The 26,366-nt window shown below is 40.9% G+C and overlaps 1 protein-coding gene across 2 annotated transcripts in view; it reads left to right on the top strand.

The window, feature by feature from the left end:
- The window catches only part of SAMD12 (sterile alpha motif domain containing 12), a 460,979-nt gene that overhangs the window by 318,909 nt on the left and 115,704 nt on the right, over positions 1-26,366 (top strand). The window lies entirely within an intron of this gene.

Raw genomic sequence — 26,366 nt, 5'->3', positions numbered from 1 at the left:
GCATAAATCTTAACTATGGCAAGAAAGAAGATGAATTGACACACGCATAGATTGGAAATGTAATGAAACCAAATTGAACCTACCAGGATTTGCTGATAGAGTACACAAAAACAATACCACGTTTAGTGTTCCTCAAGTCCCGTTTTGTTGGCCTCATTTGGAAAATGACCAGGAAGACAAGTTTGGTGTTATTTTTCATTTTCCTGGCATAAGAGACCTGAACCGGCAACAGAGCAGGAAAATAATAATGACAGAGTGAATACGTGCCTCTGGTATTTATCATTTATTATTTATTTCCTCCATGTTAATGGGGCTTGGGAAAAAAAAAAAGGTTGGTTCTGTTTCCCTCAGAGTTGCTATTGAATGCTATCAGTGATCATATACAAAGTTTTGGTAGTTTTCAAAGTAATTAGAACCCTAGAGCAAATAAACACTAAATGGGCTCTCATCTTTGAAGTTATTTTTTCTAACTAAATAGCTCTGTTCTGCTATCATTATATACTAGTCATTATAAAATTAAAAATCGTTTTAAGTGAATGGATGCTTTTTTAAGAAGCATTTGTTTCTTGCTAATTATTATGAGCTAATTTTAGTTTATGATGGTCTTCAAGAAATCTGAAATCACTGCCTTAGAGCTCTAGTCCCCAGTGGTTGCAAGTGTCAATTCCGGAAGGAAGGAAAAAAAAGCATTGATGGGGAAGAGGGTCCAAAGCAATGAAAACCTGAATTTTCATGACTTTGAAAATATCTGACTTTCTGAAGGTCATCACAGACAGATGGCATAAAAAAAACTGTCTTGTGGACCAGCGCTACTAGAAGCTAACTGTGACCTTTGCATGTTAATTAATGTCTCTAAGCCTCACTTTTTGCATTTTTTAAAGGGAGATAATAATATCTACCTTGCAGCATTGTTTTGAGGATTAAAGATAACATCTGTAAAATTTTTCGCACAGGAGCTGACATCATTTTAGTAGCTATAATTATTAACATCACCTATCATCATTTCCATTTTTTCCATGATAAGAAAACGTACTACTGCTCAGAGGCCCGAACTTGGTCTTCAGGACAGTCAGTCCTTGGCTTCTCGTGACAGTGTTGTTTTTAATGGCAAACTTGTTTCTACCAAGAACACGGCATTTAAGTTAATCTGGAAAAGTGACAGTTTTCCATGTTATTTTTCTACCCTATGGGCCAAAGCCAGGTGAATGTTGGGAAGAATGTGACTGTACAGGCCGTATGATTTATGAGGGGCTTTCCCATGAACGAGCAAGTTCTTGAAAGCCCACCCAGTTATAATTTCACACAGGCCTACACTTTCTGAATATCTCTCTCGGACAATAAGGAAAGCAAACAGTAAAAGAGGTAAACAACAGTAACGGAAAACCAAATCATCAAACAAGGAAAACCGCTACAGATGTGCCTCATAAGTGTCTCTTTTCCCCTAGTTCTCTCTTCTTGTACTCTTTATTACAAATTAATATCATGAGTAAAACAGGTTAATAAAACCGGGGTGCCAGGTGTTTGGTCAGGAGGGAGAGGTGATGAATGTCACCTTCGGGGTTTCCCTCTAACTCCCAGCACTATCCCAGCTGTCTTCATCGGTAAACTCTTTCCTTTTACTGACCTTAGCTCTTTGCTCTGACTTCTCATTTTTCATTTTACTGTTGGTTTAGACAACATCCTTCCTAGTTTCTTGGTTTCCAAGTACTAAGTTTGCTGATCGTTCCTTATATTCTAGGCACTGAAATGCTTCACATGTGTTATCCTAATTAATCCTCAGAACAAGTCAGTATTACAGCTGAGGGAAAAAAAAAAAAATGTTGGGACATAGAGATACTAAGTACCAGGTAAGTAAGTAAGGGCTTGAGTGAGCTCCTTCAAGTACATGAGACAAGGCTACCTTCCTAGCTATATTCAACATGGTGGGTACAGATTGGAATATCCTGATGGAATATCCACCAGAAAAAGCAAATTTTGATTCTAAGTGTAGATGCTATGAAGGGCACTTAGACTGTGGATCCTTGGTCTGACTTGTCCAAAGTTCAACAGAATCTATCCAGTTCTTTCAGTGCATAGATGTTGATGAGGAGTCACAAATCCAACTGACTCTCATGCTTTCTTCCTTCCTCCTTGGATCCGTCCTCTTCTTACTCACAGCTTCCTGGTCCCACCACTCTGGCTTCCCAGGTAAAAGGGGCAGGAGAACCCTCCCAGCTTAGGACACATCCCCTCAGGGGCAATGGAAGAACATGCTCTCATCTCAGTGGAAGAAGGGCGTGGTAGTGTAAGCCTTTATTATTTTTCTTAAAGATACTGGAAAGAAAAAGAAAAGGTTGGATGGTTTTCAGCGGAGGGATTGATGAGAAACAGGAAACCACATTCAGAGACGAAAAGGCCCCAAAAGAGACAAGAAAATTGCCCTCCCTAACTGCATCTCACTCAGAAGAGTCCAACACAGCTTTCTAACATACGCTTCCCCCCGCCCCACCCACTGAACTCAGGCACTACATTTATACAACCAGCCATGGTGTGTCCTTCACCAAGTATCAGACAAGGGTTGTCACAGGATCAGATTTTTCTAATCGTAAGAGCTATCAATGTGTACCCCCACTCTGTGCCATATATGGGACTAGGTCCCATCCAGTCTCTGCAGTAACTCTGTGACATTGGTAAATATTTATTACCAGCTCACACGAAAGCCAAGGCTGAACAAGTTTAAGCAGATTGTTTACTGCCGTGTAGTTAGAAACGGGCAGGTCTGGTATCGAAACTAAGCTCTGTTGTCTCCCAAGACTGGCCGTTTCCACTATACCACATGGTCAGTGACAGGACAGCTTTCCAAGCATGCCATTCCAAATTCGTGGGTCTTTTTTGGAAGGATGGCCATAGAATAGGGAAAAGGGTTTTAGGAAAATCTGTTGATGCTGCAGTAACCTGAGAAAATAGCACTGGTTTCTTTTTTTTTTTTAATGGCAACATTCAGAGGTCATTAAATACAACAGACCTTCAAGCTGCTCTATGGCTTTTTCTGCTTACCTACTGCTTTTTTAAAAAAATCTGTGCCCTCCCCAAAGTTAGTATGACCACTATAACATGGGGACTAGGAGATTTCTCAAGGAAGGTTGATTCAAGACTCATGAGTGCCCACAGCATAATTTGGACAAAATGGACTTACAAACCACTCTGAGTTGGGAGATCCAGTCCAGAAGTCCACCCATGCAACCCCTATTCCAGGCTCTTTCTTGTGACCATTCCTGAACAAACATGGCTAAGAGCAGAGAAACTGAATAGGAAATCGGGAGGAGCCTGCCTGAATATAACAGGATATGATTCCACATAACACAGACTCTGCACCCAGATGGCAGTTAGAGGGAACTTGGGCCAGATCATTTATCTCTGCCTGAGATCATGTAGCTCCCAACAACAGATGAATTTTTATCCACTGCTTCTCCAAGATTCTCCTATAGCCTGTTTTCTAGAAAACAATGATGTGAATATCCATATGTCACCTCTGGCAATGTAAGAGAATTTAATGAATTTTATACCATCATTTCCAGTCAGCCTTGATGTTCCTTTTTTTTTATATACATATTTATTTATTTATTTTTGGCTGTGTTGGGTCTTCGTTGCTGCGCGCGGGCTTTCTCTAGTTGCGGAGAGAGGGGACTGCTCTTCGTTGCGGTGCGCAGGCTTCTCATTGCAGTGGCTTCTCTTGTGGAGCACGGGCTCTAAGCGCGTGGGCTTCAGTAGTTGTGGCACACAGGCTCTAGAGCGCAGGCTCGGTAGTTGTGGCACACGGGCTTAGTTGCTCTGTGGCATGTGGGATCTTGCTGACCAGGGCTCGAACCTATGTCCCCTGCACTGGCAGGCGGATTCTTAATCACTACGCCACCAGCGAAGTCCCCTCCGTTTTTGTCTAGATGGAGTAAGAGGGACTATCTCGGATTCCTTACGGATGAAGATTGGAGGGAACAGGGATACATCAGGCAATCAGAATCTCTCACTTGTCAATCTAATTGTGCAGATGTTCAAAACAGGATATGCTGCTTCTTGTCCAATTCAGTGTGAAATTTTATGGAATCATATTGCTTGAAGGGAAGTTATGAGATCATCCTAGGCAGTTCTGCCTCAAACCAGGTACACACCACAACTGTAAAACAGAGAGATTGGCTTATTGTTTCATCTGTCCTTAAGAAGGGCAAGAAACCTGGAGCTTTCTTCATTTTATCATAAAGGGGGGCAAAAAGTGATCATCACTGTTGACCATAATGAATCTAAAAAAGTATATTTGGAAAGGCTTCATTTTATAAGTCTGGTGGATAGAAGATTTGGCAGTCTTTTAAAGTCACCTTTATTTTACCCATTTTCTTGACATGAAATCTATGACTCATAGTCACCTTTGTTCTTTGAAAATGAGCTCCCACATCTTCCAGAATGTGATACATTTTACTTTAGGGTGCCAGCAGGCATCTACAGACCAGAAAGCACTGTGTCTCCATGCTTACAATTTATGAACAGAAACATTCAGAAATAGGGGAATTTTCTGAGTGAAACTCCCAGATAATGAGAATAGAACCCTACTCTCCAACCCCAGGGCAAGCCCCATTCCATATTTATGTCTGTATTCCACATTCATCTCCTCTATTTATATGTTGGCTATTTGAAGTCTTTACTCATTCTCTTTCCCCCCATGTCTCCAAGTTCTAGCCATACTAAGGAGACCCAGGGGAAACCCTTTCTCTTTACAGAAGGCTCATCACTGGAGTCTAAGATGTACCTCCCTTGCCTAGAGTTCCGTGCTTGGTGGTTCTTACTCTTGTCTTTAGCTCCCTCTCACCAGTTAGTTCAGGTGTAGCCAGTGGGCTTCATCTCACATGTCAGTTCGGATTGGGTGTGGCTGATTAGACAGAGATTACAAGGCTGCGTGTGGAGTCTGTGAGGAGGATGCAGTGATGGATTAGCAGCATCTTTCATGAGTATGGACATAGAAATAGAATACTTGGGCTATGTATCTACCCTTCCCTAACTAGCTCATAAACACCTAGAGAATAAGGATCTTTTACTTTGGATTTTGTATCCTTTGCATACCTGGTGTGGTTCTGATATCAGGAATGAGTTCTAAATGAGTCTGGAAAGCAATATCTTACTTCACCCAAAGATAACATTATCTCTAAAAGTAAAGTACCAGAGAAGGAGTACTGTGTATTTTTCTCCATGACTCCTGGCCAAGCATCAAGATAAAGTGAAATTCCACATGCAGCCACACTTAGAACTAGATTTTAATTGTCATATGTCTGCGCCCAGTGAAATTTTTATTTTTTGTATATTTAATCCATCCAATTAAATATGGAGCAATTGTCCAGCTCCTTCTAGCTGATGCCTAATTTGGCCTGAAATGATATGCCTAAAGGAAAAAGAAAAAAATAAAAATATGTATCTGGCTGATGTAAAAATGAAATGAAAATATTGCAGGGAACCACAGCTAATGAAAATCACCTGCATGATAAAAACCAGTCATATTTGCTTTGAAAATCTGCACCTCTTCCTTGAATTTCTAGAGGGAACGACTGGGTGGTGTCGACTAAAGCATCCAGATCCTGACCCCTTTCTAGTTTCGGCAGATTCCAATAACATTTGAGGTTCATTCTCATTTCATAAAGAATAAACACTCCCCTATCGTTACAGCACTTACTGCCAGGGTTAATTGGAATTTCAACTTGAACAATTTCTGTAGGCTTCGAGCAAAATATCATATGCGTGAGAGACGAGAAATAAATTGTAGGAGACTGACAGGTTGGGTTTACACAGAAGTTTCTCATTCTTTGGATGAAAGTTCTTGAGCTGATAGAAGAAAGAGACAGCTGCCGGGGCCCAGCTTTTAACCTGCTCAGCAGACAACCTGCACTAGCCTACATAGGAGAGATCAAAGGGAGAGAGAGCCTTTGCCCGCCTTGGACTTCACGTCCCTAGAAAAATGGGAAGAACGGTGGACTTAGTATTAGAAGCCCTGAGTGCAAGTTTCTCCTAGATGTCTGACCTTGAGCATGTGACGTGGCCACTCCAAACCTTGATTTCCACTCTGAAAAAAAGAAAATTGTTTTTACTTATACTGTAGGGTCAAGATGGTTAGATAAGAAAATGGAAGTGAAAGAACCTGATGAACCGTAATCAAGGCAAATCAAGCTGTTACCATCCTAATATCACTCAGCTCCAGTTGCTTACCCCCATCTCCAGATAACGTGCCTTAAAACAGAGTCATTAAAGTCTTTCTTCAGTGGTATTGACCTTGTTTCTGCCAAAAGCACCTGAAGGGTACAATTCCTGTATGTAACAGTGGCTTTTCTCTACTGGATGGTGAGAGAGGAGATGTAGTTTGAAATGACCCCCCGGCGAGAACCATAGCCTTTCATGTAGAAAAAAACAGATGATGAGCACATTTGGGGAGGGGAGAGGAGATGTGGGTTTAGAAATTGGGGGAGGGTTTTTAACCATCCCTGGAATCATGCTCAGTAAGGGGTCTACTGAGTCAGCCTGAGGGAGTCTACATTTAAGATGATTGAAGCTACTCAGAACTCTGCCATCTTGTTTCATGGCCTGATTCAGAACCCCTGGCCACCCAACGCAGGTTTCTAAACTATTTCTAGGTGTATCGTATTTACAGAGACTACTGGCATGTAGATTATGTATCCCCTTTCTTTCTGGTCTAGAGCTTCTCTCTGGTCTAGATTACATATCCCCTTTTCTCTCTCTGCCTGTATGCCAAACGTCAGCAATCTATTCCTAAAAATGCCTAGTGTCTATTAGAAGACACTTATTCATTCACCTATTATGTATTGTGGACCTATCACAGAGTAGGTTCTGTGCTAGGAATTGACAATAAAATGGCAAGCAAGATGGAGTCACTGTCACATAGCATTTGCATCCCTGGCTCCACAGCTGCTGCACACAGGAAGGCCCATGAAGGAAGGAGACCACCCCTCTGGCCGTGTGTGATGCTGCATTTTAAAAGAGCACTGGATTCCAAGTCTTTGTGGAATCTCAGCTCTCTCTCTCTCACTAACTTACCATGTGATCTTTCTCATTCAGTTTCCTACTCTGTGAAATTAGAGGCTGAAATGAGTTCCCTTAGGACCCTTTCAATTCTAGAATTGCCTGCTTCCTTGGCCTTAAAAAAATCTGTGCCTCAGTTTCCACATTTGTTAGAGAAATTCTGATTTTTGCCGTACTACCACCACTGCCTGTTTCTGAAATTGAATTTAGAGAATACGCTGAGTTTGAACAATATAAGGTGCCCAGGTAAACATGATGCTGCTAAGAATATGATCAGGATGCGATCACTAACATAGGACAAAGGAGGGCAGGCTTGCAGTTTCTGCTTGGGGCCCCAGAATGTGCACCTCTGCTGCTTAAACTAAACGCATGGAGCTACCTGCCGCTGTGCGGTTGGCTGACAGAGCCGGCAATTGCTAAGAACTCTTATTTCTACAGAACCTCCCCACCAGAGTGCTTGGGGCACGATACATATATAGTAATACAGTCGAGATAAGTCTCAGTTGCCTAATGAGAAAATAACCTCCTGTCACCATGTATGTGTGTTCCCTAGAAACTAGGTTCGAACTGGTTTCTTCTCGTTTCTGAAGAACGCCTGAGCCTTTTCTTTCCCTTCTGCTGCTGCTTGGAGCTGGCTTTTGGGAGCAGACCTACAGTTTTTTCTTTCTCCTGAGTCTGATCATGGAGAGTCACAGTCCCCTCTGGGTCATTAAATACCACCAGCAGCATCCTGGCTACCTTGGCCATATTTCTGTTGAGGCCTGTAATATGAAATCACTGGGAGGCATCAGTAATGATAATTTTGTCCTTGATTCTATCCCAAACTCAAGTTTAGCATAGAGTGGCCAGTGCAGCTAATCAGAGATGAGCTCAGTGCACTTGGAGGGGCCGCGCTCCTCTCTGAGTTGCTTGGCTACAAAATGGCACTAGGAAAATGCTTTGCATTTGCCATGACACCCTAACAACTGAACTGTAAGGTATATTTTGACTAAGGATGAGGACGTTGTGCTGTCATTTACACAGGGATTTGCTTTTGGAATTCCTTGCTCAGCTAAAGAAAATGTTGTGGCTATTGATTTCGTGGTTGATCTGGGCACTCGAGACAGAATAAAGCCTACACGCATTTATTTTGCTCCTCCCATCGCCATCATGAAAATGACAAGATGGCCCAGTCCCCTGTGCACGTGGAGAGAACGTACAAAGGTCAACTCAGAATCTCAGTAGCGTCATTTCAAAGGAAATCATTTGCAGACAAGAAATTTGCCAAGGTTAAGTCACGTGTGTCTGTGCGTTTACATACGTTGTTGTCTGTGGTCAGCGTGTCTGCTTAACCAACCACTTCTTCGGTGAAGCGAATCCCACAGCACCAAGCTGCCCACCTCCCCTTAGCTGCCCCCAAAAAGACACAGAAATCTCAGACACACGAGGAAAACAGAATTCTGCTGCATGGAAATCAGCAAAATGCATGAGACACGCATGTCCAGATTACGGTGTTAAAACAGACTTTTTACATATTCCCCCTTAGGTATATAAAGCACTGACAATGCGCCCCACAATGTCAGAACAAGGAAGGGGTGGGAGAATTAACCATTTCAGTTTTGTATACGACAGCCCTAGTCTTGGCTACAGTTCAAAGCATACTTCAAATGTGAACCAGAAATGAGTGGTTAAAATCATTTAAAAAGTACAGTGTTTGCATCACTTCTCCTGTAACCATTTCTTATTACTGTTAATCATAAGCATTAATGAGAAGCTGCTAATATATGATTATTGCCTAATATTAAAATACACAAGGGCACACCCCTGTTTGATCTAGATTTCCGTTCCAGTTTAGCATGGGAAGGTGTTAGGATTTTTTCTTTTCATGCGTATTCAATTAGTAATAAAGAGCTATTGGTCTAATCAGTAGAAGGTCTTAAAATAATAAAAATAACACCAGCTGATCATAATTTGTTTCAGAAAAGCAGTTGTTATGCTTTCCATCCCAAGGAGGGAAAAAATTGTCAGGGGTGAGCACTTCTGAGCTTTTTGATCACTTGGAATTCATATTCATTTTTGCATTGGAAGCCAAAGCAGGCCCAGACCCAGATATGCAGTTGATTTTCATTCAATTTCAACTCTTTGGGGAAAATTACACAGAATTGCCTAATTATTTTCCTGAATGCCCAGATTACGTAAACACACCCATTTCTTTTTTTTTTTTTTTTTTTAATTTTTTGCGGTACGCGGGCCTCTCACTGTTGTGGCCTCTCCCGTTGCGGAGCGCAGGCTCCGGACGCGCAGGCTCAGTGGCCATGGCTCCCGGGCCCAGCCGCTCCGCGGCATGTGGTATCTTCCCGGACTGGGGCACGAGCCTGTGTCCCCTGCATCGGCAGGCGGACTCTCAACCACTGAGCCACCAGGGAAGCCCACCCATTTCATTTTAATAAGACAGCTGGAGCTACGCACTGGGAGAACATGCTAGTACCTTGCTTTCTCTAAATTGTATTTGGGGGCAAACCTTGCACGAGGAAGGATTTAGATCCTTTTATATCCTAGAGTGTGACAACATCTTATGAGCCACTTTGCAAATACACGTGGCTACATATAATGGAAACAATGCACCTTTGCTTCCCTTCACTTTATACTGCCATGTTCGTCTCTTTGGTCATGTATGAAGCCTCAGAATAGAAAACTTGCCCGACTTAGTTTTGCATTTGTGATCACTGACTCTAAATTATAGTGATCCAAACTTTAACCCCTTCCCATAGGGCTTGAGAGTAAGCTGTTTCTGGAGATGTTGCTTTCAACCTGGTTTTAAGTAGAAATGGTTCTCTTCCACTGGTAAGGCAGCCAGTGACCAATGAAAATGGGCCCATGTACCATCTTTCTGGTTTGTTTTCTATGCTGCCCACACGCTGGAGTTCTCTTGGATCCACTTTAGACATTCAAGTTCAGCTAGGGAAAGGGGGACCTGTGGAAAGACAGGGAGAGATAGCCTTTTCCTCAACCCTTGGCCTGTGGTAAATTCCAAAGTGATAAAGCAGAGAGATTAAATAAGATTAACTTATCTATGGCATTCTTGGGTCATCCATTTTGGCAAGGTTGCTTCCAGTAATACTTTAGGCTTAGCTTGCAGGGCTACACTGGCTCTTGCATGAACAAATACGTTGTATTTAATGAGAATGAGAATGTGAACCAGCGTCAGGAGGTTTTCACGCAAAGGCTTAATTACTTTCAGAGGTTTGAAGAGTATGAAATGTGAGATACTTGGTCAGAAGTAAGAATGGCAATTAAAAATAAAAGTTGCTTTACGTTAGGACCCAAACAAAGGTTTGCTTTGAAAGCATTTGTTTATGTCATCACTGTTTATGTTTTCCCACAATCTGGTCTCTTTCTAGAGTCAATAAATACCATGTTTGCTAATAGAATGAGTGCTAGCAATTAGCAGAGTTCTAACCAACGCTGGGTAAAAAGCTGCATTGTTCCCTATGAAAATTACCAGTGAAGAACTAACCAGCATTGTTTTTACCAGCTCCGGAAAGAATCCCTCAGAGCTCTTTACTTGAGGAAAAGCCGCAGGAGTCAGGATAAAGGGCATGGACTCTGGAATTCAATAAGCAAGAGTTTGAATCCCAATTCAGTAATTTAGTAGTCTCAAAATGTGGTCTCATGTATAAAATGAGGATAACAATAACTCTTTCATGGAGTCATTATAAAGATTAAATAAAGTGAGTATAGGAAAATAATATACATAGTAGAAGGGAAAGCATTTTATTAGGGTTAATCCTTTTTGTTTCCTTGATCTCTGAATAATATCATCTGAGAGTAGAATTCTGCACATTTTATAGGAGACATACAAAACAAATATGTTACTTTTTCCGCATTGTCCCAGGCCTGCATAAACCTGTCAAAACAACATACGGAAATGAATGCATCGGAACCAAAGCATGGTCTTTCATTTCTAGCAAGACAAATGACCAAGCTATTTAGAGAAAAACCCTCCCAGTTTGCACTTAAGCATGCTAGGTGATGACAGATTGATAGATCCATAGATCAATAGATAGGCAGATAGACATAGAGATACAAAGTTAAAAACGTCCAGAAAGCTCTGCTTCACAGGGGTAAGCAAATCCTGGAGCTGGCATTTATGGTCTAGGTTTTAGAGCTTTGCACATGTGAAGAGAGATGGACAGGAGTTAAAACCTGGACTCTGAGCAGGTTGGAGGTTGAATCAGATGTCCTTCACAAAAACCAAAAACCCAGGAGTCCAAAGGGTGACATTCTCAGTAGGCGAACTAGGAAAAATAAAACCCACGCCACGGAAGACTTGCTTTCCATGACTCCAAGTGATGGAGATTGCACGTAGTCTGATTTCTAAACTTGTGGAAGAAAAACTGCAAAGAGAGAAAAACTTCAAAAATCCTCAAGAAGTCAAGAGGGAAAAGTGATAATAGAAGTATAGAAACAGTGGAACAGATGCCACAAAATAAAGTTGTGGAAACGTATCCAGTTATTTCAGTAACCAAAATCAATGCAATTGTATTATCCTTCCCTACTAAAAAGACAGTAATTGTCAAACTAGATCAACACACATACACACACTATCAGACAAAATCCAGCTATGTGTTGTTTAGAAGAGACACAGAATGGTTGAAAGTAAAGGTGAGGAAAAGGTATTCCAGGCAAACATTAACCTAAAGGAAGCTTTCATTAATACAATATTAATATCAAACAAAAACAGAATTAAAGCCAAAAACACTATGCTAGAGATAAGGAGGTGTACTGAATTTTCTCAAAAGTTAGCATTCTTCAGGAAACTGTAATAGTGTTGAATTTATATGTAATAAGTAGTATAGCTTCAAATTGTAAAGACAAGTCTATAGAATTACAGTGAGAAATACACGACTCCACATCATAGTAAGGAATTTTTACCTTTTTTTAAAATTTTGTTTATTTTTTGGCTGCATTGGGTCTTCATTGCTGCGTGTGGGCCTTCTCTAGTTGCGGCAAGTGGGGGCTACTCTTTGTTGTGGTGTGCGAGCTTCTCATTGCAGTGGTTTCTCTTGTTGTGGAGCACAGGCTCTAAGTGTGTGGGCTTCAGTAGTTGCAGCACCCGGGCTCATCAGTTGCAGCACGTGTGCTCTAGGGCACACGGGCTTCAGTAGTTGTGGCACACTGGCTCATTAGTTGTGGCTTACGGGCTCTAGAGCGTAGGCCCAGTAGCTGTGGCACACAGGCTTAGTTGCTCCACAGCATGTGGGATCTTCCTGGACCGGGGATTGAACCCGTGTCCCCTGCGTTGGCAGGCAGATTCTTAACCACTGTGCCACCAGGAAGTCCCATATTAGAATATAGAAAACTAGAACAACACAATGAATAAGCTTGACCTCAAGGACATATATAGAACAGTCTTCTGACAGCTGGAGAGTAGAAATTCCTTTAAGGGAGACACAGAAAATTCATAAAAATTAATCATATTCTAGGGCATAAAGAAAGTCTCAACAAATGTTAAAGAATCCATTTGATCACACGGAATATAAACAAATCAGTCATAAAAAGATAAATGCATATGTATGGAAGTTTTAAAACCCACTTATAAATTACCTATGGATCAAAGAATAAATCATAATGGAAACTATGTAAATTAGGTGATAATATAAGTAATACTTCAGAAAATATGTAACAAGAAGCTAAAGCAATACTTAAAGAGAAATTTATAGTCTCAAATGCTTATATTAGAGGAAAAAATGTACTGAGTGAGTCATCAACTGAAAATTTTGAAAAAGAGCAGCAGAGTAAACCCAGAGATACTGGGGGAAAAATTAAGATAACAAAAACCAATGAAATTGAAAACACAAATAGAAACACCATTACTTTTTGAAAATTATAATGAATTAATGAGATTGATCACACACAAAAAATTACACAAATAAGCAACATAATGGGTATAAAGTCTGTAGTTACAAATGCACAAGAAGTTAATTAGATAAGGCAAAATTATTAACTACTTTATGCAGATAAAGTTGAAAATTTAGGTAAAATGGACAATCTCAAAATACATATAAATAATCAAGACTCATTTGAGAAAAAATGGAAAATCCGAATGATCCTATGATGAGAGAAATAAAATCAGTAATTAAATTATTTTTCTACTGGAAATCACCAGACCAGAAGGTTTTACATATGAGTTATGCCAAATATTCAATTCCGAAATACATGAACTGTTTTAGACAATAGTAAAAGAGGGAATAATCCCAAACTTATTCTACAAGGCCAATATTAACCGTGGATCCAAAACTTGACACAGACAGTATGATAATAAAATTATTCACAATTCAAATATCTAGAACATTGACAGGTAAAAAGAACATTAGCAAACCAAATTAAGCAATGGATTTTAAAATGATGTATCGTAAATTTGGTTTACCCCTGGAAGCAAGGTTAGTCCATTATTAGAAAATTAATATAATTCATCGTATCAGCTGACTGGAGAAAATCATATGTCATCTCAATACATATCAAAAAATCATTCAGTAAAATTTTACAACCATTCATGATAAAACTTCTCAGCAAACTAGGAAGCGAATGGAATTTTCTTAACCTAATGAAGTATATCCACCAAAAACTTATGGCGAACATCGTATTCAATGGTGAAATACTTTCAGAAGTCCCTTTAAAACCAGGAACAAAATGAGGAGGCTAGCCATCACTATACGTATTCAAAATAGCTTTGGAGGTTCTAGTCTAGAGAAGTGTGGCCTAGTGAATCATTTGTATACCAAGAGACGTGCACCAGAATGCTCAAAACAGCTTTGATTTTAATAGCATAAAACTGGAAATTACCCAATTAACCTTTGACTTAGAATGGATAAACCAATCTTGGCATCTTCATATAATGTCCTCCTATCACAGCAGGAAAACCAGTGGATCTTATTATCTATTTGTGTCCACGTGGATGAATAGTGTTGACCAAAAAGGCTAATCACAGAAAAATACGTATATAGTATCATTCCATTTATATGAAGTGTCCATAAAGTTTATAAACGGGCAAACTTTATGTTTTTTTATGTGCTAAACACTATTCTTTTTTGTTAATTTAAAAAAATTTTTATTTTATATTGGAGCATAGTTGATTAACAATGTTGTGTTAGTTTCAGGTATACAGCAAAGTGACTCAGTTATACATACACATGTATCTATTCTTTTTCAAATTCTTTTCCCATTTAGGTTATTACAGAATATTGAGCAGAGTTCCTTGTGCTATACAGTAGGTCCTTGTTGGTTATCTATTTTAAATATCGCAGTGTGTACAAAATACATATATAAAGAAAAATAAGGAAATAACACAAAATTCAGAATCTTGGTTACATCCGAGGGGAGCACAGGAGATGAGCTCAGGGAAGGGTTTGTGCACAGTTTTCTGTATCTTAAGCTGCTAAGAGGTACACAGGTGTTTGTTATTATTAGACTCTACATTTTATATTGTCTGTAGTATATTTCATAATGTATAAAACAAAAAAGTCCTTATAAATTTGGGTGGAATGCACATTCTTCTTTGATACAGCGTCCTGTTACCCCATCAAAGACATCAATTCTGGAAGAGTGCCAACTTCATGTGCAAGAAACCTCACACAGTAATCATTTAACTATTGTCCTTTGTGTTTATTTGGTCTGTGGCCAAACTCTCTTACTTTATTTTTCTTCACATTCTCCTAAATCCACACTTTCATTTCTTACAACCATAGATCCATGTCATGCAGTATTCATACCTACATGCTCATTCGGTCATTTACAGATTCCTTAACTTCCCTAAGGTACTTCCTCATCTGCAAAGCAGAAAATATAATACCTGCCTCAGACCATGGGGGTGACAATTAAGCAAGATGATATCAGCCTGGAATTTAGTAAGTACTAAATAAATATTAACTATTATTGATTGTTGTTATGAAATGGAATAGTTTATGGAGAGTTCCAGGAAAATGTTGGGTGCGGTATAAGCCTTGCATACATCACAGCCACTCTTAGTGTCATGGATCCAGGCCTTGTTCATTTCACTTTGATGATGACCTTCTGGAGACAAGGCTCTACCCATTTCCATGATGCTCAGCCCTATTTCAATAGGACACATTCCTTGAGGCAGGTTCTCTATTTTCCCATCTGTGTATCTGCATTGCTTACTACAGTTTGTTGTTGGGGGGTCCTGAATGTTTACTGGATTCCTTTAAAGGCCATATATTAACATCCGTTTCACAGTGACCATTACCTGGTATCAAGGTTCATCACAGGGCCTTGCTGGAGGAACCTCATCACTCAGGCTGATTAATTGACCATCTTCTTTGTCCAGTGAGTCATCACAGGTTCTTCCTCTGAAATAAAATTTAGTGAGGAAACATATAAAAGCTGCTACTACACAAATGACATAAGAGATCTTCAAAAATTATGTTCATTGCACTCTTTCACACTCTTTTCCTTGCATTCAGGCCAACTCTCAGAATTCCAACCAATGAATCATGGTTTCTCAGTCTGATAATTAGAGATGTGTTAACTTACCCCTGCTCCATTTGGTTTGAACTTTAAACTCCTGTGATCCCCATTTACCTAATAATTACATTCAGCTGATGCAATGACCCCTTGGCCTGCTGATTGTATAATTTATCTTTTCTTTATCCTTGTTTGTTCATTTGCAATGTGTTCTTCCTCTTTAATCCAAGAAATACGTCACTGTTGTTGTCTTTTGGATTATAAGATCAAGTGTGTGATCTAGAAGATTGTCAAGGATGTGCAGAGGAGACTGCTAAGAAAGACTATCTCATGTGTGTCATTAATTTTCCTTTTAATGTGGCCAAACTCCAGAAAGTACTAATTCAGCACACAGTGAGTTCTGTGACTCCCTAACCTCTTGAAAAGGGACCAGATAAAAGTGAGGAATGTTTCCATTTAATGTGTTGTGTATACAATGCAAAAAATGGTAATCCAAATAAACATTTAGAAAAGGAAGATGAAAAAACTCAAACGAGAACATCCTACCCTCTGGGAATTCATAATCTAAATATGGCAAACACATAGAGTGAGATAGGAGAAGAGATAGTGGGTGGTAATGATATCACTGACACTAATGTCCGTTCAGGAAATGGAAATATATAGAAAGGGGAACCAGCTAGTTCTTGCGCATTGATCAAAGAAAAACCCACAAACATATTGAAGGAGAGGAAGGTTGCTTTCTTTTTTTTTTTTAACATCTTTATTGGGGTATAATTGCTTTACAATGGTGTGTTAGTTTCTGCTTTATAACAAAGTGAATCAGTTATACATATATATGTGTTCCCATATCTCTTCCCTCTTGGCGACTCCCTCACTCCCACCCTCCCTATCCCACCCCTCTAGGTGGTCACAAAGCACCGAGCTGATCTCCCTGTGCTATGCGGCTGCTTCCCACTAGCTATCTATTTTACGTTTGGTAGTGTATATATGTCCATGCCTCTCTCTCGCTTTGTCACAGCTCAGCTTTCCCCCTCCCCATATCCTCAAGTCCGTTCTCTAGTAGGTCTGTGTCTTTATTCCTGTCTTACCCCTAGGTTCTTCATGACTTTTTTTTTCTTAAATTCCATATATATGTGTTAGCATACAGTAGGTTGCTTTATTTCTTAACGTACTCCACAGCTAGTCTACCTCTGCTGCCCCCAGGATTCTGGGGTATTTTGGCTAACATTATTTGCAGTGTCCATAAACTCAAAGGAGGTTAGTGCTAAAGGGGATATGAGAGAACAGTCATGGTGTTAAAAAACCTCAAGTAGGGCTTCCCTGGTGGCGCAGTGGTTGAGAGTCCGCCTGCCGATGCAGGGGACACGGGTTCGTGCCCCGGTCCGGGAAGATCCCACATGCCGTGGAGCGGCTGGGCCCGTGAGCCATGGCCGCTGAGCCTGCGCGTCCGGAGCCTGTGCTCCGCAACAGGAGAGGCCGCAACAGTGAGAGGCCCGCATACCGCAAAAAAAAAAAAAACCTCAAGTACATTTAGGGAGTGGAAAATTCATAGGAATTTGTGAAGCAGCCTGGTGATGTTACCATAGTAGACGTAGTGATTACTACAGAAAACTCTGGCGTTCTTTCCCTCCCCGTCAACCAACACTAAAGACAATCACATTCCAAAAAAAAAAATTTCTTTATTGTGCCAACCATGCTAAATACGTCTGCTGACCCCAGCTGACCAGTGAGTCTTAATAGCTCCCGTTACATAGATGAGAGATGCCTATCGTGGTAGTATTTACCTCAGATCACACAAACAAGGGCAGAGATGAGTCTAGGATCCAGACCTATTCATGCTGATGAACTGACTCTGAAACTCTGAAGGATGTGCAGGTGTTTCATGCAAAGAAAACAAATGTGCTAGCTAAAATAAACTAAATGAGAGTATAAAAGTTTTGTAAACACTACCAAAGTACTGGGGTCGATGAAAGAGACCCAAAACTTGATTGAATAAAACATCTCGCTTCCACCTCATTGCATCCTTGTCCATATTGATCAGCTGTAATAGAGCATGACAGAGGTATTGATTGCCTGACGCAATTCTCAGGTATTTGAGACCTGACAGCAGCTATAGACTGTCAAGAAGGCAATGCTCTACAGAAACCTAAAATTAGGAAGGTTAAGTGAAAAGGGGACTGGGGCATAAAGTGTTCAATATTTATATCAGTCCAGCAAATGACTTACTAGAAGCAGGATGGGCCTCATCTTCTTCACCTATAAATTACAGATAAGCATATGTTGGTTATTGTCTTATAAATAGCTACTGATGAAATGCCTACTTAAAATATTTGCCTGGGCTCTCAGGCAAATCAATATTGATTTCTAAAACACTCTCAAAAACAGTGAAAGCAGAGTGAATATACACTTCTACATTTGTTTCCTGCTCCAAAAACAAAAACATCAGTGAAGAAAAGTGTTAAGGGCTTAAATGGATCAAGTCATGAAAAACAAAGGGAAGATGACAGAAGACAGAACACAAATTTTTTTTTTTTTTCCCCCGGCACACGGGCCTCTCACTGTTGTGGCCTCTCCCGTTGCAGAGCACAGGCTCCAGACGCACAGGCTCAGCGGCCATGGCTCACGGGCCCAGTTGCTCCACAGTATGTGGGATCTTCCCGGACCAGGGCACAAACCCATGTCCCCTGCATCGGCAGGCCTAGATAACTTTGATTTAATATCTATACATTACATATAGATTTCAAACTCATTAACAAAAATAGGATGGAAGTACGTGCTGAAAAGCCAAATTAGAGTTTTGTCTCAACAGCTAGAGGTGAGGATGAACAGAACGTTCTTCTCCCCATCTCTGCATCTTTCCAGCAAACCACTCTGTCCACGTGCTGGTGAAGTGATACCTCTGTCTCAAGCTCATGAAATGATGTATCCTCACTTAGGAATAATAGGAACCAGATGGCCTCAGTCTTCTCGGCACATCTCATTTCTAACAGCTTTTATTTATCTTCCCCTTTTGGTTGTGTTTCTTTAGGACATTTTTTGATCTTACAGATAGTAAAAATTATTTTCTTAGAATCAAAGCATTGTAAGACTTGAAGAATTCTCTGGAGTTTATGGAGTCTCCTTAGCCACCTTCTTCAGAATAAACGGGGTCTATGCCTTTTACTTTAGAAGGCTGTGGCAGGGGGCGGGGCAGTCACTCTCACCTCAGTGTCTTGCACTGTATGTCTTACAGTCTCGGAAAGGAAGCTCCATCGTTCTGAACCTTTCTTCGGTCACAAGGATTTTAATTTCATTAAAGCTGTGAAACATGCTCTTAAGAAAAATTCCTCTGTACAGATTTTACATACACTTTAGGAGAATCAGAGAGTCCCGGATGCCCATTCACAGAGCACTTAAATGTCCATGAACCTGTTATGGGTCTGATCCGTATGACTTGCTCTATTAATAGATTCTAAGTAAGTGTTGAATTAAATGACCGAATGGACCCAAAGGGAGGGCCTCTAGTTCCAGCTGACATACTGGGTGAAAGCAGGGACACACAATCATTACACTCTTTTTTTTTTTTTGCAGTACGCGGGCCTCTCACTGTTGTGGCCTCTCCCGTTGCGGAGCACAGGCTCCGGACGCGCAGGCTCAGAGGCCATGGCTCACGGGCCTAGCCGCTCCGCGGCATGTGGGATCTTCCCAGACCGAGGCACAAACCCATGTCCCCTGCATCGACAGACGGACTCTCAACCACTGCACCACCAGGGAAGCCCTATTACACTCTTTTATGTCTTTGATTTTCCTCTTGGAATCTGGAGAATGGTTTCAAAACTGTCTCCCTGCTCTTTGGATTCTGTCTGCCCTTGTATTGTCCTCAGCCCCTCCTTAAAGGGACTGAGTAGAAGTACTCTTCTCTACTGCCTAGACTCCTGAGTTTCTAGCCCCAACTTGTAAAATGTGCCCTTAACAGTATGTCTTGCCATTCTTAAATAAATGATGCTCCGTTATGCCCAATTTGTTCTACTTATTCAAGGCTGCCATATGGCTTCAATGGATGTCTGGTGGAAATGTATTTAATATCTCTTAAAACCTACATTAAAATGTCCAATGCCCATGATTTAAAGACAAATCCTTTTTGAGCTATTGCTTTACCAATTAGCCACCTGGAGCTCTCTGGCCAGGTCCTAATCAATGAGCCAATGTTGTGGACATTTTGAAGATGGCCAAGTCCAAAGGAGAGTTGGGAGTACTTAGCAAGTTTAGTAGTGATGAGGGTGCCAGGATAACTAAATTCAGGGTGGCCTCATTATGATCATGCCTCCCTGCAGGACATTTCCACTCCCTTGGGTGGTCACCATCAGAAGTAACAGAGCTACATTACCTGAGCCCTGCCCTTAGCAGGGTAATAAAACTTAAACAGTGGCCGTGGGAGGAGTAGTATAGGAGACGTCATGGGAGGTACTTGCGGAATTAACCTTATTCTGTTGGTGGTCCTTTCTTTTCTACAAAGGACAGTTAGGTCTCAATTTAAGTCCTCACCTTGTGAAGCCATCAGGTCCACAAAATTTCTCCATCACCCCCTTCTCCAGCAATTCTCCCGCCAGGTGGGAAAAGCTGAGCGGAAGGTAAGCTTTGGTGTGTCCCAGAGCCTCTCTGAGGACACATGGAAAGCAATGCGGACGCCCGTGTCACAGTATCAGATACTCCCGTTCTCACTCTCATACTTTTACTTCATTTTCCGTCTTCTCCTGGCCTCCTGCCTTCACCTGTTTCACTCCTGCGTATATGGCAACATATTCTCTTCACTCTAGCGCTGATGCTAACCAGCTCTAGAAAACAACCAGCTAGGAATGTCTTGAAGACTTTGTGATGGGTCAACAGGGCTTGCAGAATATTTTCTCTAAAGACAATTTTGTCTCCCCTTTTTGGCTTTAGAAACCAAAAGACTACTCCAATATGATTATTTATGTCACTAAATTGAAACGTGAGGAAACTTTTGTAAAACAAGGCCAGAAGTGCAGGATTTGAGCGTGCCCTTTAGTGGAACTTGGGAGGAGCAGGAGGTGGGGGAGGATGTGTCAGTGTCTGTATTAGAGACACCTCAAAGGGTGGCAAGGGCGCCAATAGAACAGAAGCTACAGGGGTGGGAACAAGGAACCGTTTGCCTTATGGATAGAGAGCTAACTCTAACACATAAGAAGATCGTGTTGAACACATATATATATATGGAATCTAAGAAGAACAAAAAAGGTCATGAAGAACCTAGGGGTAAGACGGGAATAAAGACGCAGACCTACTAGTGAATGGTCTTGAGGATACGGGGAGGGGGAAGGGTAAGCTGGGACAAAGCGAGAGAGAGGCATGGACATATATACACTACCAAACGTAAGGTAGACAACTAGTGGGAAGCAGCCGCATAGCACAGGGAGATCAGCTCGGTGCTTTGTGACTACCTAGAGGGGTGGGATAGGGAGGGTGGGAGGGAGACGCAAGAGGGAAGAGATATGGGAACATATGTATATGTATAGCTGATTCACTTTGTTACAAAGCAGAAACTAACACAACATTGTAAAGCAATTATACTCCAATAAAGATGTTAAAAAAAAAAAGTTGATTTTTGCAGGTGTTCTTAACAAAGCAAGAAAGTTGGACTTAAACCGAAAATAAAACTGAAACTTATGTTAGGAAACAACAGAAAGTAGGACTCTTTCCATTGCAGTAGAAGATGGCTTTACCTTTCACAAAGTACAGGAAGTCTCAAATTACATGATGAGAGCCATCTCCTCAGGGCTTAGGAAAGGAGTGGTCGGTGCATTTTCACTTCCCGCAAGTCTTTTAAGGGTTGTTTATGCGTTTACTGTCAGCCCCTTGACTGAGTGCACCAGCTCCATTCCCATCTCCCCTGTCTCAGCGGCTGAGCCCCTGCTCTCCACCTGGCTGGTGTGCCCCCGAGAGGGACCAGTTATTCTGCATCTCCTAAACATTTGCATATACAATTCTTGCCTTGCATTTTCACACGCGCTCCACTTTATGGTTGCTGGGGTCTTTCTCCTGCAGTTGCTCTGCCCGCACCCTGGAAGTCTTAACTTCCTAGAAGCTAGCAGCTGTATCTTCTCCGCCCCACCCCCCGCATCCTTTGGTTGCATTTAGGATAATACTGCAATAAAAATCCAGCCCACGCTGGGCCTGCGTGTCCAGAGCCTGTGCTCCGCAGTGGGAGAGGCCACAGCAGTGAGAGGCCCGCGTACTGCAAACAAACAAACAAAAAATATGGATAATCTATAATGGTATATCATTTCTACAAAAATAATTTTTCATCCCTAATGCTTCTAACAATACCAGTAAAGAATAATTTTCACAAATTCAATTAATAAATCTTTGTTACAAAGTAAAAAAGAAAAAAAAAATCCAGCCCAGAAACTTGTGGATTGATTCACTAATTTTTTTTTTTTCTGCGATACATGTCTCTGTGCCTCAGAACAGAATTCTGTGACTTCAGTTAAATGCGTATCTGAAGGGTTTCACATTTCCCAATAGCTAATACTTAAAACAATGCCAGAGGCGTAAAAGCACCAATTTTCCTGTCCGGTTTTGTTCTGCTCTTGCATTGACAGTAAGAGTCTCATCTTTCCACACCCTCTGCCATTGTTTTTACGTGTCCACATGTAAGAATTAAAATGATCATTGGTTGACTAGTACTTTCCTTCTGAAGGATCGTGTGCTTAAGAATTGACAAGTGTTCTTCCCATAATCAACTATATATAGGAAGTAGGCACCTTTCATAAGGAAACTAAAAAGAAAGCACTTTATCAAGACTGCTTTACAATACCAAGAAAAATAAGTGGAGAGGGAATAAGAGATGAAACAACAATGGCAGACATTGATGTTTATTGAAACTGGGTTTTAGTTCATGTAGGTTCATAGTACTGTTCTCACTATTTTTATATACATTTGGAAATGTCCATAACAGTAAACGTTTTAAAATTATTGAAATGAAACTAAGTTAAAAACTGGTCAGGAGAAATCACATCTCTTCTTCATCTAATCTTTGGTTAAGATTATTTGGGTGCCTCCCTCTGGTATGGAAAATACTCATAACAACTGATCGCAATTCTAGAAGCCCCTTGAAACCCCGGCAGTTTGTATACAACCACCTTACCTACCCATGGCTTTAAAGTTTTATTGGAACACAGCCAAAAAAAAAAGGGGGGGGTGCTTCCCTGGTGGCGCAGTGGTTGAGAATCAGCCTGCTAATGCAGGGGACACGGGTTCGAGCCCTGGTCTGGGAAGATCCCACATGCCGCGGAGCAACTAGGCCCATGAGCCACAACTACTGAGCCTGCGCATCTGGAGGAAGATTTCCTTCCGCTTTCCTCCTGAGTATCCCGTGGAAGCCTATTTTGTACACCAGGAAGATACAAGGGGATGTCATTTCAAATGCTAAGATATCATCTTTTTCCTCTGTTCAGTTGTGATAATGTGTGCGTTTCCCAGTAATTTCTCTCTGGTGTAAACTGCTTCTTTTCCATGTTGTCTGTGCCACCACCTCATTTTCTTGTTGTTAACCAAAGAATCGTTCATCTCTATTTAGACTTCAGATCTGCATCTGCTTTATGCTCTTCCATCTGTTCTGCAGTGTAGTGTCTTTGTAATATATTAGGTGCTGGGTAACATTTAGAGACAGTCAAGTTAGTGTGGGCCTTAGGCTTTCTCTCCCTTGGAGGGGAAGATTCTTAGGCTATTAAGAGAAATATAAACGGGGTTTTACTGCCATGGACAAATGTTGCCTTTGGAAATATGTTAAAAAAAATTTTTTTTTTGAATATAATTTACAATATTGTGTTAGTTTCAAGTGTACAACAAAGTGATTCAGCTATACATATATATATTTATTCTTTTTTAGATTCTCTTCCGTTATAGGTTATTACAAGATATTGAGTAGAGTCCCCTGTGCTGTACAGTAGGTCCTTGTTGTTTATCTATTTTATATGTAGTAGAGTGTATATGGTAATTCCAAACTCCTAATTTATCTCTCCCCTCCCCCACCCTGGTATCCCCTTTGGTAACCACAAGTTTGTTTTCTATGTCTATGAGTCTATTTCTGTTTTGTAGATAAGTTCATTTGTATAATTTTTTTAGATTCCACATGTAAGTGGTATCATATATTTGTCTCCGTCGGACTTCACTTAGTATGATCATCTCTAGGTCCATCCAAGTTGCCGCAAATGGCATTATTTCATTCTTTTTTATGGCTGAGTAATGTTCTATTGTATATCTACTACATCTTCTTTATCCATTCATCTGTCAGTGGGCACTTAGGTTGCTTCCATGTCTTGGCTATTGTAAATAGTGCTACTATGAACATTGGGGCACATGTGTCTTTTTGAATTATAGTTTTCTCTGGATATATGCCCAGGAGTGGGATTGCTGGGTCATATGGTAACTCTATTTTTAGTTTTTTAAGGACCCTCATTACTGTTTTGCATAGTGGCTGCACCAATTTACATTCCCACCAACAGTGCAGGAGGGTTCTTTTTTCTCCATACCCTCTCCAGCATTTATTATTTGTAGACTTTTTAAATTAAAAATTTTTTAAAGTCTTTTTCTCCTTACCTCTTCCTTTTTATCATCACAAACCCATTCTCAGAACTAAGGGTCTTGGTCTCCCTGAACAGACTGGTTGATTGAAACTTCAAAAGTACCTTTATCCACATGTCTCTCTTTGATACTAGGGGTGAGTGGCTTTTATTCAGAGGAGGACAGTTTCTACCCATGACTTCTGAGTCCATGTGCTTGGATTCAGATCCCACCTCTACAGGCAGCCTGCCCCAGGCTCAGCTTTGCCGTCCATAGAATGGCAGGATAATACCTGTCTTGTAGTATTGTCATAAAGATAACCTTTGAAAAGTTTGCAGTATGAGACCTCTCACTTACTGCAAAAGCTTTATATTTAAATGGTCAAAGCTATAATTACCATTAACTCTCCAAGTCACTGACAGCATGGGAAAGGCTAAATATGGATAATAGCTTCAAAAAATAATGTGTTTTCTGGGATGCCAAATAAAGTTGAAACCGATTTTCACATTAACAACAGGCACTTGCTAACTTAGAAGACACAGCTACCAGTGAGGCTCCAAAAGAAGGTCTTTGAGGCTGATGCTCATTTAGTGTGTCATATTCACTTTGGGTGAAAACTTTTGCTGAAATGTGAGAAGCTCATTGAATTTATTTACTTTTCCCTCTCTTGTCTACTCAGCTGTCATCATGTGTATCCCCAGAGGTAGAAACTTTCTGACCAGGGCTTGTTGGTTAGGACAGAAGTTTCATGTTTTGATTTTGTTTTGTGTTTGAGGTTAGTAATGAAGAATTCAGGGGAAGGATTGTTGGATGCTCTAGGGAGAATATAGACGTCACCTTATTTCTATTTCCTGTAAAGTTGAAAATAACAAAGAACAGCAGTGCTAGTAAGTGGCACTGTGCCTAGTCAAGTTCAAAAACTAATTCTCTACTTCTGAAGAAAGTGAAGCCTTTGATGAGAGCAGCTTTTCTGATAAATAAAAAATTCTAAGACTGACAGTAAATTTTTGGTAACATCTGTATTCCTTCATTTACACGTTTAGCAAACATCTATTGAGCATCTTCTTTGAGCCAGGTACCTGTTAGACCCTAGGATTCTAAGATGAGTAAGACTATTATAAAAGGGGAGAAATAGCTCAATTAAATTCTATAATTTTAGGAGAGCTTTGAAAAAGGGCTAATTGCAAATGTATGACTGGGTTTAGACAAAGTCGCAAGGGATGGTGCAGTACCCGGGGCAATTGTGACAGTGGGGAGCCATTACCACCCTTGGCCTCAGTGACAAGGGTGAGTCCTGGAACCTGGAGAGAGGACAGATGACTGGGCCTCCCGGGAGATGCAGTGAGCTATAGCCGATTCAGAATGGCCTGCTGGGGAGGGAGCTGAAGAAGATAAACTCCAAGGTCACTCCTCTCCTGCCCCCTGAAACTCCTACTGGTGCTACCCATTGAAGATCCCTCCTGAAGCCAGAGGGAAAGGGAGCTCATGGGTGTAGTTCACAGAGGTCAGTCTCCCAGGGTCACAGAGCAGGGTAGAGAAGGGCACTGGAACAGGCAAAGGGAAGAATCCAGCACGACTATGACCTCGCTCAAGGTACTCAGTCTAATGGTAGCAGGCTAACACACAAACAGGTAAGTTTCAGTACTCATAGTAATTAACATGATACAGAAACATACAACATAATATGAGAGCCCAGAGGACAAAGCTACTAGCTCTGCTATTAGGGAACATTTATTCTGGGTCTCAAAGAATGAGTACGAGTTTGCTGGATGACAGGGGCAGGAGGCAGAAGAGGAAAAGGCACATAGATATACAAAGCTTGTTTAGAAGTCATCAGCGTGACTCTTCCCTAAGACATAGGGAAGGAATTGGGATTTTGTGAGGCTTTGTTGCGATTGCTAGAGAATATTATCCAGACTCACCACAACATGTTTAGTGAGCAAGTGTAAGATATTTATGACCTGCCAGCTTCATGAGAGGTGTCTGTTTTGTTCACCACTGTGTGTGCAACCCCTAGAACAGTGCTTGACATCTGTACCTCACCCAACAAGCTTTTGGAGAATGAATGAGCAAGGGAACGGAAGAACTGTTGTATGTGAACCTCCTAAGTCCCGTGACTTTGTTTTGACTTATTAAAATTAAATTTGATACACATTAGCAAGTGGTACTACTTTGATTCTCCCTTTCTGTTCTAGAAATAAGTAGATCTAAAGAACAGTGGTTGTGTGCAGCAAGCACGAGAGGAGGAGTCAGGACATCTGTTTATCACCTCACCGGGAGCATCATTTATC

Source organism: Phocoena sinus, chromosome 17 (assembly GCF_008692025.1).
Source record: "Phocoena sinus isolate mPhoSin1 chromosome 17, mPhoSin1.pri, whole genome shotgun sequence".
Classification (NCBI taxonomy): domain Eukaryota; kingdom Metazoa; phylum Chordata; class Mammalia; order Artiodactyla; family Phocoenidae; genus Phocoena; species Phocoena sinus.
This window is presented reverse-complemented; position numbering and strand designations above follow the sequence as displayed.